The 17,813-nt window shown below is 32.3% G+C and overlaps 1 protein-coding gene and 1 long non-coding RNA gene across 4 annotated transcripts in view; one reads left to right on the forward strand and one right to left on the reverse strand.

Moving 5' to 3' along the window:
* The window catches only part of LOC108735155, a 480,326-nt gene that overhangs the window by 362,809 nt on the left and 99,704 nt on the right, over positions 1 to 17,813 (forward strand). Inside the window, exon 5 of the long non-coding RNA XR_003231530.1 lies at positions 5,857 to 5,886. This is a non-coding gene — a long non-coding RNA (uncharacterized LOC108735155). The remainder of the gene's footprint in view (positions 1 to 5,856; positions 5,887 to 17,813) is intronic.
* The window catches only part of LOC108735152, a 130,828-nt gene that overhangs the window by 9,397 nt on the left and 103,618 nt on the right, over positions 1 to 17,813 (reverse strand). The gene's annotated exons all lie outside the window — the stretch shown is intronic.

Below are 17,813 nucleotides of genomic sequence, written 5' to 3' on the forward strand. Positions count from 1 at the left end.
CTCTCACCTCAAAAATTTACAATTTCTAAAACATCACCAATTTTAAAATAACGATGGGACGTTTGGCAACGCCACGATCATCATGCGCCGTGCGTACAGGCGCCACGAATAATCGTAACCATGACAACATCGCGCCAACAGCACGTGGGCCTTCCAACGACAACTGCCGACAGCGGGACGACCGACCGCGTGACGTCGCGCGAAGCGTACAAACATATATCTCGATCTCACTTTTTGTCACAACAACACTTATTACACATCGATAGTTCCGTCTCTCTCTCTCTCTCTCTCTCTCTCTCTTTTTCTGTGCAAGCAGTAAGCAAGAGGGAGAGAGATGTCCACTAACACGTTCGATTTTTAGTCGGCGTTGCCAGGCCTAGGGAAATTTCTCTATGTCTAGGAAATTTAGGGTCAGCTTACATAGGAAATAGGCGATTTTCATTTAATTTACAATACTTATAATTAAATTTTTGTGCCAAATGAATTCTTGTTGTTTAGAGGTTAGTTGTACTTGTACAAGGGACTCGTAACTAATTTTTTACTTTATTTCTAAAATGCCCTGTTTATACTTTATTTCCTGTTATTATTACTGTTTATTTTTTAAATAAAACTATCGAGGAAATTCTGAAAAGTGAAAATGAATGTGTATACAAACATGTAGATTAAATACATACACAACAGATGAAGATTAATTATAATTATAATTATCTACTTCCTGATACATTCCACAGTATTAAATATACAGTAGGTTAGAATTACACTTTTGTGTAACCAATGTATGTATGCCTGTGTGTGTATGCGAGTGTGGTGTGTATGTTTGCTTGTTTATCGAAACGGAAAAAATTGCACATTACACGGAATATCTAAATAGTAGCTTCATGCATGGAAACAGTTTACTAAAACTTGCTTTGCATGCGTTAAATTTAATGTACTATGACATTTTAAAGCACCTACACAACCCAACGGTGTTTGGTAGGTATTACATAGAAAAATACTTAAAGCATAAAGGTGATGCTATAAATAGCAAGTACCAAAGGACATACTAATGAAAGCTGACTTCACAAGTGCAAAAAATTGCATGTGGATGATGATAGCGAGTTTTATTGTTATATCTTTAATACAATCAATAAAAATTAACAATAGTAATGACTGGTGATGTGTTTGTATTATTTGAGACACCAACATTCATTTTATTTAGAATTGAAGGTTTTAAGAAGTGAAGATCTAAAACCGATTTTTTAAGAAAACACTATAATTAATTAAAGAAACAAAATTTAAGTATTAAAAACTGAAGAATTTTCCTCGGAAATGCAGTGACTAAAATTTCTTAATCCCTTACTAGTTAAATACCAAATTATGGACAATGTATCGCCATCTATCGAAATTTTCTACTAACTTTAATGCCTATTTCAAATGTTCGTCACATTTTCTTTTATTTTTTGCATCTTTTTCGAAATATCACAGTTATAGCAAATAATAGCTTTGGTCAAATTCTGAAATACAAATTTTAGGTGTACATGGGTCTATAACAGTAGTGAGGAACCTGGGATCCTCATGAAGACTAGCCTTTAAATTGTATGAATGAAAAATGGACTCACCCTATAAAATTAATCAAAAAGTTGTGAAGACGATTTTTAAACTCTTATCTGTCCTGGGTCCTTTTTGCTTTTTGTTTTAGATACACCCATGATAACTGTTACTATTTCTTGTGCCAATAATATCAAGACCTTAATCAATATTTATATATGTATAATAAGGAAACGGAACCTATACGCTGGAATTATTTAATATTTTTCTACAATTACTATTGTTACTGTCGATTGCTAACAATGGTAAGCAGCGTGTTCGTATTTTGTAGGAACGTTAATTAACAATAGGTTAAATGCTGTCCTTGTCATTCCCAACAAAGACATGATACCTACTAACTAATTACATACCTTTATATGTAATATGCCTCATGTGTACAGTACATTGTACAATGCGTACCCTATTGAAAGTATCGACACGTTCTAATGTAGGGGCAATGTCGAGGTTTTGCTACCATTAATTGCCTCATTACTGTCTGACTTTTCACACTAATTAATATCTACTGCACATTCATCAACCTTTTTTTATAATTGTGAACGTATACGTATAGATACGGCAAGTTCGAAATTTCATTAACTTTTGCATTCGATATTGGCGGACCTTTTCGTAAATTACGAAAATATTAATTCGGCTATTAACCGATGTGTCTTGCTATAAAACCAGGAATGAACAGTAATTTTTATAAAAAGTAGAATGTATAAATCGATAAAAAAGCGGGAGTTTTTGTCACTGCGCTATCCAAGGTGAAAGTTCATGAAATTCTAAACTACCTCTACGTATATAGCACGAAACACAAAAAGGGAGGTGCGGATAATAATTAAACTAACTAGATAACAATAAATTACGTATGTAATTAATATACTATAACAGTTGTGTTTCTGTAAAACACACTTTGTAACATTTTATGATTTGCCAAAGTATTTTCCAGAAAAGGTATCTAATTAATTGTTTTGGACGCATATCATCAACATAAGGTTTTCAGACCTAAGGCTGGTTAGACACACTCCTGCACTTCTTCCTTTACTTTCTGAGCTAATTATTTTTCTAAAACTAGAATATCCTAATATTCTAAATAACCCTTCGTGCCTCAGAAGGTGTCCTACCATACTGACCTTTGTTCTCTTGTTCTTTCAAATATCTCCTCTTCGCTCTTTCCCTACTTTTTCTTCCCTTGTATACCAGTATTTTTATTTTACTTTTATACATCACCGTTTGGTCAATACCTCTTCCATTTTAAATAAGACTACCTCGAGTTCCTTGCTAGATGCTAATTATTGCTATATCAACAGCAAATCTAAACATGCCTGTATATGTATCCCTAAAGTTGTCCTGTCTTTAATGGTTTTTATCGCGTCTTCGATGTATGTACATATAGGTTAGTGTGCAACCTTATCTGACGCCCTTCCTAATATGTATTTAGTTCTCTAATTAGTTAATTAATGATAATGTATTATAGTAGTTGTCAAACTGTAAAACAGTAGAAGACTTTTGTAGCGTTTTATGATTTACCAAGTAAGTGTTAATTTTTTGACATACACAAATGAATTTTATTCTATTCAGAAAAAATAAACGGTGATGAACAACAAAAAAAAGAAACTCACTTTCTCTATTGGTTAATGATTGTAGTATAACGTCACCTGTGCCAGGAATTCTGAGGAGACACCAAAGGAAATACTTTGGCAGTGAGTCAGTAAGTTATAGTCAGTAATAGCAGAGGGCTTCTTCGGTCTTGCTATGATCCCACAGTTTAAAAAATAACATCTTTTGTTGAACAAGATTACTTATCGAGTTTACGATCTATCTTATGAACATTCTTTAAACGCCAATATTTGGGATGACGCAGCCCGCATTCCATTATGCTTTACAACATCGGACATATTTCGAGGAACTAAGTCTTCTACCTACGGTGTTAAGACTAATAAAAAATGATGAATGGAAGAGTCTAAAATTTTTCGTTTGAACTCAATTTTTGTTTAGTAATTTTAGGATAAATAAAAGAAAGGCGGAAATACAAAAACATGATAGATGAATAAGGGCAAAAAAGACTGGGAAAGAAGTGGGAAGTAATTAGGAAGATCTAAGAAACAGTTGATTGATAGGATGTACAAAGAAGTAGAAGAAAAGTTTGAAGTAGGTAAAACCGATGAGGTTTATAAAATAATTAAAAGGAATTTTAGAGATATAGGGTACAGTAGTAAAAATATAAGAAACGAAGTAAGGGTCATTTTGATAGAAAATGAAGAAAAGGCAGATAGGTAGAAAGAATATTTAGAGAACCTATACGCAGGCCATGAGTTAAGAGATATATTAAAGAAGGAAGATAGTGTGGATATAGATGAGCTAGGTTATCCCATAATGAGAGAAGAGTTCGATGTAGCATTAAAAAACTTAAAGAATAATAAGGCGCCAGGTGTAGNCGAGTTCCTTGCTAGATGCTAATTATTGCTATATCAACAGCAAATCTAAACATGCCTGTATATGTATCCCTAAAGTTGTCCTGTCTTTAATGGTTTTTATCGCGTCTTCGATGTATGTACATATAGGTTAGTGTGCAACCTTATCTGACGCCCTTCCTAATATGTATTTAGTTCTCTAATTAGTTAATTAATGATAATGTATTATAGTAGTTGTCAAACTGTAAAACAGTAGAAGACTTTTGTAGCGTTTTATGATTTACCAAGTAAGTGTTAATTTTTTGACATACACAAATGAATTTTATTCTATTCAGAATAAATAAACGATGATGAACAACAAGAAAAAGAAACTCACTTTCTCTATTGGTTAATGATTGTAGTATAACGTCACCTGTGCCAGGAATTCTGAGGAGACACCAAAGGAAATACTTTGGCAGTGAGTCAGTAAGTTATAGTCAGTAATAGCAGAGGGCTTCTTCGGTCTTGCTATGATCCCACAGTTTAAAAAATAACATCTTTTGTTGAACAAGATTACTTATCGAGTTTACGATCTATCTTATGAACATTCTTTAAACGCCAATATTTGGGATGACGCAGCCCGCATTCCATTATGCTTTACAACATCGGACATATTTCGAGGAACTAAGTCTTCTACCTACGGTGTTAAGACTAATAAAAAATGATGAATGGAAGAGTCTAAAATTTTTCGTTTGAACTCAATTTTTGTTTAGTAATTTTAGGATAAATAAAAGAAAGGCGGAAATACAAAAACATGATAGATGAATAAGGGCAAAAAAGACTGGGAAAGAAGTGGGAAGTAATTAGGAAGATCTAAGAAACAGTTGATTGATAGGATGTACAAAGAAGTAGAAGAAAAGTTTGAAGTAGGTAAAACCGATGAGGTTTATAAAATAATTAAAAGGAATTTTAGAGATATAGGGTACAGTAGTAAAAATATAAGAAACGAAGTAAGGGTCATTTTGATAGAAAATGAAGAAAAGGCAGATAGGTAGAAAGAATATTTAGAGAACCTATACGCAGGCCATGAGTTAAGAGATATATTAAAGAAGGAAGATAGTGTGGATATAGATGAGCTAGGTTATCCCATAATGAGAGACGAGTTCNCGAAGTAAGGGTCATTTTGATAGAAAATGAAGAAAAGGCAGATAGGTAGAAAGAATATTTAGAGAACCTATACGCAGGCCATGAGTTAAGAGATATATTAAAGAAGGAAGATAGTGTGGATATAGATGAGCTAGGTTATCCCATAATGAGAGACGAGTTCGATGTTGCATTAAAAAGCTTAAAGAATAATAAGGCGTCAGGTGTAGATGGGATACAGGGGGAAATTCTAAAACATGCAGGACAAAAGGTTAGAGATCGTATGTTTAAGCTAGTTAGCCACATTTACGAAACGGGGAAAGTCCTAGAGGATTATAAACGGAACGTAGTAGTAACATTACCTGAAAAGAGGGGCGCGGATAGGTGCGAGACATTTAGAACAATTAGCTTAACTTCCCATGCGTCAAAAATTTTAACTAGAATTATACAGAGGAGCATGATGAATTTGAAATTGTTTGACATATTTATTTTGACGGACCTTTCAACAATTTACAAAAAAATGCAATAAACTTTTCTTGTTTCGTACACAACGGATTTCAGATTTTTCATAATAAACTTTTCATAAAGTATCTCTTTGGAATTCACCTTCCAATTTCTTGCTGCTACTTTCTATGTAAGTTAACAAAATATTTAACATTTATTAAACATATCTTTGATATTTTCTACTTTTTTTTTCTAGGAAGATATAGGTACTAAATAAATTGACAAATTTAATTAAATATTTTTTTTACAGGTTTTCTCGACATCATTGGAGGCATTACCGGTGAGTTTATTGTTTTTCATTTGTTATTATAATTCCAATTTAATTGTAAAAGGTTCTAAATCTACAGAGAACTTTTTATTTACCTATAGCATTTTGTTTTAATAGCGTTGGTTGATTAACTCAAAAGTAATAGCAAAAATTCTCTTCCAAAAATTGATTTATGATGCACCTATCCCCTATGATAACGTTTTATACCTACTACAAGTATATAAAAAGAATTAACGATAACTAAGTAGGTACAAGTAGGTACGTATCTGTATTTCAACATGGTCAAAGATGTCGGAGACTGGGCCAAATGTAGTCCAATTTAAGTGGGTTAATTAGCCTGATGCCGAATCATCGAAATTTCCGTTTAAAACTCACGTTGTGTTTATGTGTAATGTACCAATAGCCTTTCTCTTAAGTAAAAGAATCGTCCAGTCGGCGATGAAGAGAAAATATATTGAATACAGGTGTTGTATTACGCAAAATCTTCCTGGAAATAGATAGCTTGTTAACCTTTTATTTCCTATTAGTAAACATCTATTTAATTCACATGGTATACTAAGCATTTGTAAGAACGCATTAGGGAATTCATTATTTGCTGGCTAATTGGCGTGGCTTCTCTTATGTTATGTCTACAGCTAAAAGTATCGGGTTGTTCAGAAAGTCATTTCGTTTTTTCCCGACAAAGGATTTAATTGTATTCTTTTGCACCCAACTTCACATTTAAGCCATACAATTTTTATATGCTTTGAGAGCTCATACAGCAAGGCTTGTGTGTGAAAAATTCCAATTAATTCTACGCAGTAGTTTTTGGTTGGTGCCCTTTTAAATATGGAGAGCGATAAGCAGCATTTTCGACATATCTTACTGTTTTACTACAGAAAGGGTAAAAATGCTGTTCAAGCCAGAAAGAAATTGACTGATGTGTATGGAGAAGGTGTGTTGACAGTACGCCAGTGCCAGAACTGGTTCGCTAAATTTCGATCCGGCAATTTTGATGTCGAAGATGCACCACGTTCGGGAAGGCCGGTTGAAGCTGATAAAGACGCGATAAAGGCATTAGTTGATGTGAACCGGCGAATAACAACACGTGAGATCGGATTGAGGTTAAATTTATCAAATTCAACAGTTTATGACCACTTGAAAGGCCTGGGATTATCCTCGAAGCTCGATGTATGGGTTCCCCATGTTCTCACAGAGAGAAATCTGTGTCGCCGCATTGACGTCTGCGATTCGCTTCTCAAACGTCACGAAAATGATCCGTTTTTGAAGCGCATCATCACTGGGGACGAAAAATGGGTTGTATACAACAACGTCAAACGCAAGAGGTCATGGAGCAAAAAAGATGAACCGGCTCAAACCATTTCCAAAGCCGATATTCACCAAAAAAAGGTGATGCTGTCTGTTTGGTGGGATTTTAAAGGAATCGTTTTTTTTTAGCTTTTACCGGATAACACAACGATTAATTCGGAAGTCTACTGTCATCAGCTGGACAAACTGAATGATGCACTTCAACAGAAAAGGTCAGAACTAATCAACAGGAAAGGTGTAGTGTTTCACCAAGACAACGCGAGACCTCACACAAGTTTGGTCACTCGCCAAAAGCTTTTACAGCTTGAATGGGATACAATGCTACACCCACCATATTCTCCAGACCTGGCACCATCGGATTATTATTTGTTCCGGTCACTCCAAAATTTTTTAGACGGTAAAACCTTCACCTCAAATGAGGAGGTCAAAAACCTCCTCGATCAGTTTTTTGCCAGCAAAGACCAAAAATTTTATGAGCGTGGAATTATGCTACTACCAGAAAGATGGCAAAAGGTGTTGGACCAGAACGGTCAATATATAATTTAATAAAGTATTTGTTTATTATACGAAAACTGTCTTTCATTTTCACAAAAAAAAAAACGAAATGACTTTCCGAACAACCCTATAGCATGCATTATCACATGTTCTTTTCAGTTTCATGAAAAGCGAAGTGCAACAAAATTCTAAGAACATCTGCATCTACATACCCAAATTTCTTCTATAACTGAAAGTCTTTTTTAACTCCAAGATCTTTAAAATCTATATTTGACTATCACCTAATAATGTAGGTCTCTGCTTAATCGTCATGTCTCAGACAGTAGTTAGTTGTAGGAATATGAAATCAAACGCTAGACATTTCTTTCACCGAAATCTTCTCCATCTTTGGGCCTACGCAATCTCCAATAACGGTTATTACAGATTACTATACAACAACACCGTATGGAGAAAAGTAGCTGATCAATTAAACGAGTTTCTGAAGCAGCAATAGCAATAAAAACAACAACATTATACAACTTCATGTTTTTAGTGTCTAGAATATTGTTTTTATAACCTGACCTACGTTTGTGATTTTATTACATCGAAAACTCGTCAAATTGAAAGTAGCACCGACTCATTAGGAATTAGGATAAACAGGTCTAAATGTAAATTTTTAAGAGAAAGAGCAAGAAGAATACAGAGATGCATTTTTCATTATTACTTTGGTTGTTGATTACAACCTAGTTACCGCATATTATATTTAATTTCTGATTTCTATTCATCAACTACTGCCCTTTGATGTTCATATTGTTAAGACTTGATTACAAAATGGCGTCTGCTGTCTACCATATTGAATTTTCGTGACTTCAACCATTTCCATTACACTTATGTTATAAGACAATGAACTGGGATCAAACCCTAGATTTACTATGATTCTTTTACTTCGCTATAGTCGAAAAAGTATCTAGCCTTTCATTTGTTTTTTTTTTTTCGTAAATGGGTTACACCAAACAGCTAGATAAAAAAACACTGGCTGACTCTGAAATTACCGAAAATTACTGAAGCACTCATCATTTTTCCTTTTTTAAAACATTTATGTATGTATTTTCAACTCTTTTTTTTTTTTCAAGTTTACACACCAATATAAACTGAAAAAGTAAAGGAGTAGCATATAAAATACAATAAACGTTTCGTTTTATTTTTATCTTCACATTAAGCATGTCTAGACACTACTTATTTTGTTTCGAATTACTTCATTGGAGTTTAACGTAAAGTAGAACAAACTTAATCGGATTATAAACATTTCTTAATAACATAAAACGCCTTTTCTTGCATTAACATAGTTTCCATTTTTTTATCCTGTTAAACAAGCAAACTGTGTAAAGACCTTATGAAATGCTTTCCGTATTGCATGTTATAAGATAACCTTTTCGACAATTTTTTTTTTCGATTCTATATTTTAATTTTTGACCACGTTATTACCAAGAAATCTCTTGAATATACAACTCGAAATATTTATTATCTAAGAACTAGTTTTTTATTGTTTTATTTTATTTTTTTTAATAATTATTTGGTTTTATTTTATTTTATACAAATAGTTATAATTTTTAACGACTAGACGTCGTGACCAAAGTGCTCAGCTTTTAATGCAACTTAAAAGAAAATTGGAGATATTAAAATCAGGGAGTATAATATTTAGTAATATTTAGCAGTAGCTATTTGTTTTTGTAGTTTTGTAATTGAAATTGGTTACGTTCTGATAGATGTTTCAAGGCGTTTTTCATTGGCAAATTCGGTAGTGTAACCTTCAAGTTATGACTCTTTAAATATTACAAGCCTATCGAGTCCAAAGCTTATAGTTCTGTACAATCACATGATACACGATAAATAAATGTTCCTGGTTATTATCTAAAAATATTAGGGTGTGGCTCAGTCAATTAAAAAATAAATGAAAATGTGCAGTTTGAAAGATAATATCATAAATTATTAGTTATTCATCATCATAAGGTCGTCAGTCCTAAAACTGGTGGGACAGGCACCTTCACTCTCTTCTATCCTGAGCTAATCTTCGCATTTTACCTAAAACTAGAACATCCGTTATCCTTAACTATTTGCAAACAGTAATCAAATCTAATAACCTATCTCGTCTATTTCTTGTTGACTTCCTTAGAATCCTCTGTTCTCCTAATCTTTCTAATACCTCTTCATTTCTAATCATCTATCCTCATCATTCGCCTGTAACACCACATTTCGAACGCATCTAACCTTTAACAATCCTTTTCAAATTCCTAAATTAACCGTTCGCCAGCATCGAAGTGGCTTCTATTTATTGAAGGCAATTCGACTGTGCCTTACACTTTGGTTTGTTATTTATTAAAGAATTTTTTTTTATTTCATGGATATAATAGTAAGCTTGATGGAATTATGAAAAAAGGATACATGAAAAATTCTCATTGTTTTTGAGATCGATGTTCGCTTTTTCTTAATGTGTTGAAAACCTGATTTACTTATTAGTAGTTTATTAAGGTATAGATATTTTATTTATTTATTCAAAATTCAATATCTAAAAGAGAATGAAAATAAAATTTTTATTTAAATTATGCGTTAAGTAAATAAATTACTTATTAAATCTCGCTGAATGTTTTTTTTTAACTTTTACATTCTTACATAGTTAGTTGTATTTAGTAATGTCGAATTTTACTGTTTGTCAGCATTTATATATTTTTAAATGCGTTTTTGTAATATATTAAGCGGAGATACTAATGATAGGTTAGAACAGTAACCCACTACGTTACAACCAATATCGTTGTGTTATACGTATACCTTCAAAAGCCCTTTATGGGTAAGTACCTTCTAGGGTTTCACGCTCAACTAAGAACCCTTATAGCTCAAGTCTGTCCTTGTATTTGTCACATTTATGTACACAAAAAAGTAATGGTAATATTTTTGAACTGGAAAAATATTGTTTTAAAGAGTATACCTACTCAACTTTTTTTACTTACCCCACCGAGAGGGTGGTTTTATAAGCTTTCTTAAATTTAACTGAAAATATTTTAATTCCTTTTGATTTATTTCAATCGTTTATTCATGAAATGTTATAATTTCTTTCAAAGTTGTTATCAATGAATCGATCCAACTTCTTCGTCCATTTTTTTCCTTTCACTTGTTTTTTTATTTAGCTATGATTATAATTATCCTGGAATTTTCTTTGAATGGTTAACTTTACATTAATATTAAATATACTGGGTGGTAAACTTTCGCTTTATGTTTATCTTTTTTACTTATTAATCATACATATATGCAATTATAGGGGATCAATAATAGTTTTACTAATTAGAATGTAATAATTTTATAAGAACTGTCATTATCAATTCTGATTTCTGTATTGTATTATTACAAATTTGTTATTAAATACCTTAGTTTTGTATGATGAAAATGTATAGAATTTCACTATAATTTTTCCTCTCTACCGGAATAATTAGCCAATAATTTATTCGCTGCAGAAAGCAGATGTTGAAATTCATTTCCTATAAAAACAACATGACTGATGTTTGTCTCCAAGGACTTCGACTTATTAGACATTATAAATATGTAGTGACTTTATTCTTAAAACGGCTTAATGTGCTGAAAGTTTCATCAACCCGACTACCAAAAAGAAGATGATCTTTCCTGTTTTACCTTTCCCAGACTGAAACCTCATTTAGCCATCTATGGTCACCGCCATGAAATACCAGAATAAATAATCATGTTAAGGGTCAACAAACAGCGGGTGGAAATGTTTAATATAGAATATTCTATTATATTTTAAAAATTAGAAACTAATCTCTAAATGTGACCCTAGACCCCAAAAAATAGAAAAAAATGCAGTTTGCATATGTTACGCAGAGAGAGAGGTACACGTTTCAAAATTGATTTAATCATAATATAAGCAATGTTAGAAACCACGATTTATTTATGAAATAATTAATGATAAAAATAGGGATTATTCTAAAACAATTATCTCTCCTTTACATGTTGACACTTAATGAGAACAATATATTTACATATATTTGGGGTTATTTTTCCATTCTCAAGAACGTAAAAAGTTATTTCGATATTACTAGGGTTGCCATCCGTCCGGGTTTCCCCGGATTTGTCCTAGTTTAGAGGGCATCCGGGGAGCGTCCGCGGGGTGGGGGCTTCATTTGTACTCTCGGTTTAAAAATTTAAAGTCCTAGGCCGCCTGCGAAGATATTTAAAATGTGGCTTTAAGGTGATACAAATGAGTATAGTTTTGGGTTATTTTACGTTTTAAAAAGTTAATAATAATGTAACTTACATTACAGTAAGTCTAAACTTTAAAAATGTTCAGTTTTGTTGCTTAAGATTTAAGAAGACTAAATTTAGTTCATATTCTGTTAAGAGATATTTTGTTATATAGGTAAATGGCTGCTAATAAAAATTTAAAGAAACTAATTATTATTCAGTTAAAAGNGGATTTGTCCTAGTTTAGAGGGCATCCGGGGAGCGTCCGGGGGGGGCTTCATTTGTAGTCCTGGTTTAAAAATTTAAAGTCTTGGGCCGCCCGCCACACACGTAAAAGAAATCTAACTGATTATTAAAACAATTTGTAACAAACAGTAATAAGAGTAATAAGAATACAGACCACTTCGAATTATTTTATAAGATTCTGTTTTGTTAGGTACATTGAAAATGATGATAAAGAATGACTAAATTTAATTTTAAGGTTTGAAAATAAATAAAAGGGTGATTTATGACATTTTCAACTGTTTTTATTACACTGACTATGTTTAAAAAAACCTGTTGACATGTCCGGGTTCTGGACTCTAAAATCCGGGGTTTTCACGCGTCTTGTCCTGATTTCCAAATTTTAGAGATGGCAACTCTAGATATTACAGACATTTCAATTTTATTATACATATTTATTTAAAAAATAGAATATACCTATAAACTAGAACCTACAGGTAGATGGGCAAGCAAACAGCAGGCGTTCTACTAAAACAGTAAGATTCTGCTTAAGTTTCTTAGGTACCTACAAAACCTCCAAAAATTGGTCTAAGTATTTGGTTTTTGATAATTACTTTTTTTTGAGTAATGAATTTTAAAATTTTCGCCAAAATAAAAGTAGTGTCTGATGACATTCATAACAATTTTAAATCCTATGCACTAAACGTCTGATTTTAATTTTTGACTATTGAGAATTATTTATTATTTATTGTACTTCTAAAACCGTTGCAATTTCCAATTAGGCAGAAATATCTGTACAGATTACGTTCAAGTTTATTAGGCACGAACTACGGCGCCTTGTCGAGACGGTAAAAGGCCAGCTGCGATCTAGGCAGACAGGTAAACGAACAACAAAAGCGAACCTTGTGCCTAGAAACTTAAGGTTTATTAAAAGACAGTGGTGTGCGTGATGTGCGCGGAACTTTCTCATCGAAATTTAAACTCGCAGAACAAGAATTTCATTATAATAATAACATTTGAATTGATTGAACAAAAAGACCCCCCACATTTAACTACTAAAATCTGTCAAATTTTAGGTGAAGCGTTAGTTCAATTGAAATATGTGTATTCTTATGATAAACGTCTGTAATTTTTATTTTGAGTTTGGCGAATCACTATTAATTACATATATCGATTGGGAATGCCGTTAATACAAGGTTTATAAATTTTTCCCTATTCTGTTTAATTCGCAAATATTAAAATGTTATTGCACAAAAGTATAAATTAAATGCTCATTTTATTTAAATTAATGCATAAACAAGTCTATGTTTTCTTGAAGCTACATTCGCTATTACGTGCTGACTTAGCATTTAAGAATAAAAAAGGGTGCATTGACCAATGATATTGGAGTTGTCGATAAATAAATTGTTTTCGCATAAACAAGTCTGCGTATGGCACTCATATAAAATACTAATAAAACAAAAGAATATGTATCTAGATAAAAGTATATGTGAAAAATATGAAACATACAAATATTTGAAGATGTTTTAAGCAATGTATGGGAACCCTTTAAAAAGTGTTGAACTGCCTATTGTTTTATCTGACGGCACCAAAAGGGGGGATAAATATGACACTTACCGCCTTTATCATGTAATTCCCCAAGAAAATTTAACTGATTTTATTTGTTGAATAAACTATAAAATTAGTATCAACCATCTTCAGTTAGTACTGTAAATCGATCTCAAATTGATGTCAAATGTCAAAGTGTTTTTCTGTAAGTAAGTCATAAAAGCCTACGCTAATTCCTTGACATGAATTATCTGACTCTTTACTATTTGGAATTAACTTCTTACATAGTTAGTTGAATATAGTTATGTCGAATTTTACTGTTTATCTTCAGCATTTATTTAATTTTGTACGGGTTTTTGTAATGTACTAAGCGGAGATACTAATGATCGATTAGAACAGTAACCCACTACGTTACAACTAATACCGTTGTGTTATACGTATGCCTTCAAAAGCCCTTTAAGGGTAAGTACTTTCTAGGGTTTCACGCTCAACTAAGAGCCCTTATAGCTCCAGTCTGTCCGTCTATTTGTCACATCCCCGTCCTCTCATTTATGTACACAAAACAGTAATGGTAACATTTTTGGTAATGGAAAAATATTAAATTAAATAAAATAATTCGAAACTGCCAGACGCGGATCGCGATTTCGATCTTTTTGGATCTCATCAGCTCCGACAGAACACAGATCAACTTTTACCTGCTGTCTTAACCATCGCGTTTTAGAAAATACCACAAATGGCCCAGTAAACGCCATCTGTAGTACGATGATACATTTCAGGATTACGTATGCTCCAACAAGGTCCATTTAAATATATGGATATCTACTTGCTGAAACGAATCCCGGCGTAGCTACCCTAACGTCCCTATCACGTTAAGGAGGAAAATTATCTGACTCTTTACTTATTGGATTTAACTTCCAAAATTTCGTCATTTCCAGTGTAAATAAACAAATAGTTAAATGTGACTTTCTCTGTCCACCCTTAAATAGAGATGAAAATTCTGGCAACAGCCTTGGTTTTATCTTGCACTATCTGAATTTCTAAAGCCTTTTTTGATGCGTACGCCAGTGTTTAGAAGTACTTATTCAAAAGTAGATACTAAGCTTCTTTGTTACTAGTTGTACTTTCTATAGGTATCTCTATGCATCGGTCACGCCACGAAACCAGTTTCTTGAAGACATTAAATAGTTCTATTTATTGCAGTAAATATTACAAGCATAAGCACTCGATTTTGCAACAAGCATTATTTTACTTGAACACCTCTTGTCTAATATACATTTATGTAAATGTATCTTGGTAGATACGAAATTGGTTGGCGTCAGAAAAATTAATTTATTGTGAGCCGTGGAACAGAACCGTAACAGTCCAATTTATTCCGTTATATTAGTCACAAAAAAATATAGAAAAACTTGCAGATGACGATGCCGGACCAGCAGTTGAATATAGTAGAACAGTACCTGACGTACCTACAAGATTTGTAAAATAAAGATGTCAGGCTGTTGCTGGCAAAGAGGTCTTGGACCTAAAGTTTAGTTTACAAGGTTTAATTATTAGCTACCTTTTCCCCAATAATTATTTCTTGGATATTTCAAAATATATAGCAAAACTGTAAATAAGACAGTGGATATGGATTGATTTGATCGATTTACATGTAAGAGATAATTTAAGCAGGCTGTGTAGGTTTGTTTTTCTCAATAACAATTGATAAGAAAACTTACTGCTGAGGAGTTATCATTTTATGTGTTACTTTCGGTTTAAATCTTTCAAAATCTATCAAATATAAGAAAGGAGACAGCATGTGGGAAATGTGGGAAGGAAATCTGGAGAAATAAGGTATGAAAGTGGATATGATACAGAGATATAGGGGGCACTGAAGAGCTTAAAGGTCAATCAGTCAATCAATTAGAGACGAAATCGATACAAGGGAATTGAAGAGGAACAGATGCAGGGAAATGATAAGGGGAGATGATAGAGGATCTAAGAAAAATATAGATAAAGTCCCAGATTTTATGGGACTGGCAACAAGATTGGGTGTAGAGATATTTAGAAGAAGAAAGGGAAATAAACGTGCTAACAAAATTTAGGACAAGGAATAAGGGTAGGGGATGTAAATATTGGAAGAAGAAAGAGGACAGATGGTGTAGCAAGGAGGTAGAATGTCTGAAACATGTGTTATGAGGATTTAAACATAGAAACACTTGAATTGATGATTAAGAAAAATGTTGGGCAGAGCCTAATGAAGGAAATTTTAAGGAATAGGGGATCATCTTCTAAGGACATTAAAGAGGTATGACTAAGGAAGGTAAAGGACAAGGGGCAAAAAGTTAGGTTAATATTAGATAATATAAAAAATAAGTGTCCAACACACACAAATAACTACACATGCATTGTATATGTTGTAATAATGCTTAATAACAGAAAATGTTACAACATATAAAGATAGTAAATTTGATATGATGTATAAATGTTACTTTTTACCTTACAATTGATGAAAACTGCTTTTCGTAGTTATTTATCTGCATAATATACTAAGAGATATCAACGATAGGCTAAGAAGGTAACCCGCATACATACAATATTAACGTCTCGCTACAATAGCACATAGATTATCTAATAACTTGATTTCCCAAAACAATAATCGTACTTTTATTGTAGATAAGCATTATTTTTTATTAACTAAAACCATTAATAAAACGTGCAATCAATAAATAATAGTTATTTTCAAACAAAGATAATTACAGCTTCGGTTGATTGCGTTGTTTTTTTTTTTTCCTGTTTTGATATAACTGTGAATTATAAAGGTATACAAGGTGTTGCCAAAAAGTCCCAAGAAAAACGCCAATAGTTATTGTCATATTGGCCATTTTACTGATCGTATGTGCCTAATTATTATATGTAGAACGTTAAGTTAAAGTACATTTGGTGCTATGGAACCTTCCACAATATCAATCAAGCGCTAATGGAGAGATTGTGTAGTCCAATTAATTAAAAATTAAAATCTAAATTACAGTAACACAAAAAAACAAAAAGCAGATGGTATTCCATATAATTTTGTTTCAACGCTAGTTCTTCTCGGAAAACTAAGACAGTGAAGAAAAATTGAAGAAGCTATTTTTCTAGAGCACATGAGTTCGTTAAGGCAAATATTTTAAAACTTATAGAAGTTAAGACAAAAACTTGTGACGAATTTCATTGATTTTATGACAGAAAATCTAAAAATTAGACTACAGACAGTAATAAATGCTAATGTATTTCAAATGTTTATTAAACATTCACTTCAATATTGATCTGGAAATGTTTGTTTGTAGAAATTATATTTCCTACGTTAAAATGGGTCGAAAGTATTCATTTGAAATCTTTATAATAATTTATCTCGTTTTACTTTATCAGTTTGTACATTACTCATACTGTGCATTTTTGATTTCTTCAACTTCCGGTTGTTAATATTTTCACTCAATAATTATCTAATAGTCCTCGTGATTAATTACAAAGTGAAATGTAATAGCCATACATTCGTAGACACCATTTAGAGATTATGTAAAAATACTTTCTTCCAATATGCATATGATAAAATCTAAAGAAATACACAGTTAAATATATACATACCTACACATTGAAAATGACTTTGTTTTTTTTTGTGCTAACTTGAAAGAATGTTTATATAAGCAAGAAAAATTTCATAATCAAATTGTTTTTTTATATCATTGTAAGAACATACATAGTAATAAATCGTTTTTTTTTTCTAAGTTTTCTCTACGAAAATTCTTGTGTTAGGACATGATAAAAATCATCGATAGATAAACGAAATCAGATCAGAATTTAGGAAATATTCAAAATCATCTCCCTGACATAATAATTTATTAATGTACAACTTGCTTAGGTACCTACCACATTTCCCTTCGGGGTAGCAACCCCATCAGAAATTTTAAAAAACTACCAACAAAAATTTCAACATTTTAAAAAATTCAACCTCCCCAAGTTGCTGAAAGGGGTTTCCGAAGATTGCATGGAAAATTTTTGTTTTTGTCCAGATTTACTTTAAACTTGGTCTTAAAAACCCTTAAGGATGAAATGTTGTTGCTATGTTTGTATTTGAAATCTAAGATGGCGACATTACATAAAATTAAAACGTTGTAAGGGTG

The sequence above is a fragment of the Agrilus planipennis genome, unplaced genomic scaffold (genome assembly GCF_000699045.2).
Source record: "Agrilus planipennis isolate EAB-ADULT unplaced genomic scaffold, Apla_2.0 scaffold102, whole genome shotgun sequence".
NCBI classification, from domain to species: domain Eukaryota; kingdom Metazoa; phylum Arthropoda; class Insecta; order Coleoptera; family Buprestidae; genus Agrilus; species Agrilus planipennis.